At 38.4% G+C, this 4,577-nt stretch overlaps 1 protein-coding gene across 2 annotated transcripts in view; it reads left to right on the forward strand.

The window, feature by feature from the left end:
* Positions 1-4,577, forward strand: part of LOC116840694 (cAMP-specific 3',5'-cyclic phosphodiesterase) — a 474,033-nt gene that overhangs the window by 82,540 nt on the left and 386,916 nt on the right. The window lies entirely within an intron of this gene.

Here is a 4,577-nt window from a genome sequence, read left to right on the forward strand (position 1 = left end):
CCCCCTCTCTCTCTCTCTCTCTCTCTCTCTCTCTCTCTCTCTCTCTCTCTCTCTCTCTCTCTCTCGAACTGTTATTGTCAACGGATACTGTTGCTGTTTACGTGCCATATTTAATCCGCAACGCAATCCGTACGCTATGTTTCATTTCCGAATTTTGCGAAATACTTCGCTCGAAGTCGCGGTTTATTTGAAGGATTTGCGTGCAAATTTATCCATCATTGAAATATTTTTTTTCTCCAGAGCTTTTTTTGTTCCGTTTTATTTGACGTTTATATTGGGCGCGTTTCTCTCGCGATGTGTACTCACGGTAGACACAAATATCTTTCTCGGTGCATGAGAACGTGGTCAGTCAGGCGTGTTCGGCGACGAAACACGAGTTTTTCGCGGCCGGTACGTTCCGTCCCGATCTTAATTTAAGCGAGTCGAGTTTCAAGTCAACCCGACGCAAACTCGACCCGGTTGCGCTCTCCGGGCAATTTTGCGACCTAATGGTTCGGCAAAAAATCCGGGTAGATTGCGGGAAAATTAAAATTCTCGAGTTGGAGAATGACGTCGGCCACGTTGCCGTGCCTGATTACTGTAGTCGTCTAAACTCGTTCGTGCTTTTTCTCTACATCAGAAACGCCGGCGGAAAAACCGGTCTGAGCTTTTGGAACGTGTTGAAACTTTTGCAGCGCAAACTGTATTAGCGTGAATGAAATGATAATGGAGGTGGTATAAGCGGCAGGTTAGCGGGAAGGATTAATTATTTCTACTAAACGTCGTAATTACTTCCGCGATTATATAATTTATCATATTAAAATATATAATGACTCTTTCTTTATGTCTTGAAAAGCGCAATTGAGTTAAATGACGCGAGACTTTTTTAACTGGGAAACCTTAGTGCGACTGCCAATTGACACTTGTCTTTGTTTATACGACACCATTTGTTGAAATTGGGACTCTTTCGGGCCATTTTTCCCGAAAACGATAAGAAGCTCAGATTAGAGAATTATATATTTAGAATGGACTCGACGTGAGTTTCAAATGTGTGCAAAAAAAATTATCAAAGGCTCCAAAATCAGATAAAACTTGACCGTTTTTTTTATCCGAAGCATTTTCATTTGCTTATAAATTCCGAAAGAATGAATTCTCTCTTCTTGTTTTTAATCGGTATGGAACATATCCGGGGAATGAGTTTATTAATGTTTTCGTGATTTAGTGGAACTGAAAAATGTTATAATGAAGAAACAAGACTCGTATTTTTGAGAACGGTAACGTTGGAAAAGTTGGTCTGCGCAAATTCTACTCATGTTTAGGGGTTAATCCACTTTAGTGCGCGGGGGCGCAAGTATCGGTCGCGTGTGTTAGATCAAATTAACGTAATGCACAGCGCAAAGCCAATTAGCGATTGCAATCTCGCTTGTTCAGCAAAGACTGCGATTGTTTCGCAACTCTTCGTTTTGTATCATTCACTCGAGTACTACAATAACGTATTTACCTCTACTAATATGAAATGTTTTTTCAATAAAAAATATGCATTTTCTCAAAACCTTCAGCTTTTCGCGCGAATAAGAGAAATTATTTATTTTATTTAAATAGAAGAATTTAAATTTCAATGAATATGTTATTAACGCTCACCAAATAAATCTTTTTTATTTTTAGATTTTTCCTCCTACAATATTGTGTTTCACCTTTCTCAAAATCGAACTACGACTTTTCTCATCAGATTATCTCGGTCGCATATTCTCAGGCCGCGGATGTAATTTACAATCTACCAGGAGGCTCTCTCTTTCTCTCTCTCACTCACTCATTCATTCACTTACTCACCCTTCGCACTCGACGGTCGAACTCTCATTATCGCCGATTGGCATTTTAATTATTATCGGTACTTCTCTCGATTTTCTCCGCTTTCTTTATCCTTCTCGCATTTTTCGTGATTATATTACAGCGGGACACAGATTTTCGCTAGCGTGAAAAAAATGATCGATTTTTTACAAAAAATTCGTTTAAATATCTCGTTTTCTGGGTAGCCTGCGCGTTAACAAGACTGAGAAGCAAAGATATTAATCTATCGGGCGAGATGCTATCGCCCACGAAACGTGTGCTCCCGCGTTTTAGATGCGTAGTAGTTCTGAAACTCACTTGAAACTTCCCTCACGTGAGAGATATTCGGATCAGTATTTAGAGTTGGATTTGGGGTTTTTTGAGGACTTGAGCCACATAATGCATGAGACACTATGTACATGCGTATGTAATCGCGATTCAACTGCGGAATCCAACTCTAAATTCAGATCCAAGTATCTCGCCCGAGGCCGGCTCCAAGTAACGACTATTAATACGGCCCTTAGTAACCTCGATGCAGTTATAATCGATTCGCCGACTGAACATCGAATTATGTCGCAGCAGTTGACTGTTAGAGTTGGCCGGGATATTCCGCGCGCCAGTAATCACCTGACCCTTTGGTAATTGCCGATGTCCTTCGTTCGCGATGTCAATTACGTGTTCCATGTGGACTCGCCTGCTCTCGATGTTAATCCTTCTACGCTCGTCCTGCGAATTCCGTCGCGCCCAGCTGCTCCGTATCTGCGGGAGTCACAGCTGCGGGGAAATTCGCTATTTCGAGAGATTCGAAAATTTACTTTGCTATTGCCAGTCAGTTTTTTCTATTTTTTAGCTGTAATGTCATTCCGATTTTAATGAAAAATTCAATTTCAGCGGAAAATATTTATGTTCTAAAAATGGCACCATTTATGTTTTAAAAGGACCATTCCTCTTTTAAGATAAATACTAAAAAAAGCACATGAGCAAAACATATCTTATATCGATCTCCACGCGAATTGCAAACCTCACCGGTCATGCGCTGAGTCGTTCTAATGGCGCGCCTTTTTCGGACACCCGTGCGTTCGGAATTTGCCCGACAATTTGTCGTTAATGGAGGTAGAAAATACACACACATGGCGCGCGCCGCCGGCCGGAGTAAAATAGATTCTTTCGAGAATGTCAGCTTTCACGGCGTACGTCACGAGAACGACGTAGAATCGCGCCGGAATGAGCGCCGTTAGTCACTGCAGTCGCGCCAAAATAATCCCCGTGAACTTTTTTATCGCGCTCGCGACCGCTATTATGGAACGTAAGTGCCGTGTGCGACCGGCGATTAAAAATAACGTCGTCGTCGTCGTATAAATACGCGCGCGTCGCCGCTCATCGATTTATCGACGAAATCGTACGTGTGTTTCTCGACGTTTCTCGCACGAGAAGCGTGGATTCGCCGCCGTCGCTCTTACGCGGAGAAACGCGACCAGGTCTTTCGCGTTGCGTGCCGGTCTTTTCGTTTTGCATAGTCCTGGAAGTCGCAGCCTTAACCTTTGCATTTAATTTACGACCTAAAGCTTCCTGCAGCCGAAGAAAAGCCCCGATAAGGGCTACTATTATTGAGATTAAATGCACGCGCGCGATACAGCCTCTTAATTACGACGATCTGATCGTCCGATTGCACGCGGGAAATTCGAGCGGACTGTCTTGGCAGCAGGAGGAGGCTATTCTGTGCTGCGCGTTAGAGCGAAATAACATCGTGCAGCTTTTAACGCGAACGCAAGAGCTATACACAGGAAAGTATTCTACCGCTGTAAGAGGAGCGATTATTCACTTCACTCTCCCTCTTTCAAGTAACGGTTATCTTTGATGAAAAATGTTTTCTCTTGACAATAGAATCGTAAGATATACTCATCCAAATCTTGAAGAGGCTTATTATCGTGTGTTCAAAAGAAAAATTTATTCTTTTTGCAGGAACAGTGTAAAACTTTATCCAAGAAAAAATTGCTTCGATTCTATGCACACTGAGAAGAAAAATATTTAAGATATAATATTTATTTAGCGGCTACTAACAGCATGTTCACGGACGTAAGATATTTTTAAAATAAGAAAATATACATTTTCTTGAAACTGTAGTTTAGTGTTTTTTATAAAAGCAATTATTTATTTTATTTAAATAAAAGTATTTAGATTTAGGTAAATATGCTGTTAGTATCATAAAATGAATATTTACTAATTTTTAGATATTTTTTTCTCAGTTTTTTCAGTTTTTTCAGCAAACAAAATTTTTGTTTTAGTTTAATATTCTTGTTTGAAACGCTAAACTTTCTATACTAAGTGAAAAATATTTAAAAATATTTAAAAATATCTAAAAATTAGTAAATATTTTGTTGGGTGGAAGGGGGAAGAGTGCCAATAACTTACTTATTTCAATCTAAATTCTTTTGTTTAAATAGAACGAACAATTCTTTCAAGAAAAGCTAAAGTTTTTTTAAGATTTCAGAAAAAATGTTAATTTTCTTGTTTGAAAAATACCTGATATTTCACTCTCTTATTTAATTAATTTTAATTAAAATTATTGAACTAATTTTTTAATTAAATACTTGTTTAATTATATATTATATTTTATTTTATATTATTAGCAGTCCAACGCCCTTTCACCATTTGGCCACTTTGTCCTATATATATTGTATATTATTATATATATATATATATATATATATATATATATATATATATATATATATATATATATATATATATATATATATATATATATATAT

Source organism: Odontomachus brunneus, unplaced genomic scaffold (assembly GCF_010583005.1).
Source record: "Odontomachus brunneus isolate Ranch 3 - 2012 unplaced genomic scaffold, Obru_v1 Obru_scaffold_011, whole genome shotgun sequence".
In the NCBI taxonomy this organism is placed as follows: Eukaryota; Metazoa; Arthropoda; class Insecta; order Hymenoptera; family Formicidae; genus Odontomachus; species Odontomachus brunneus.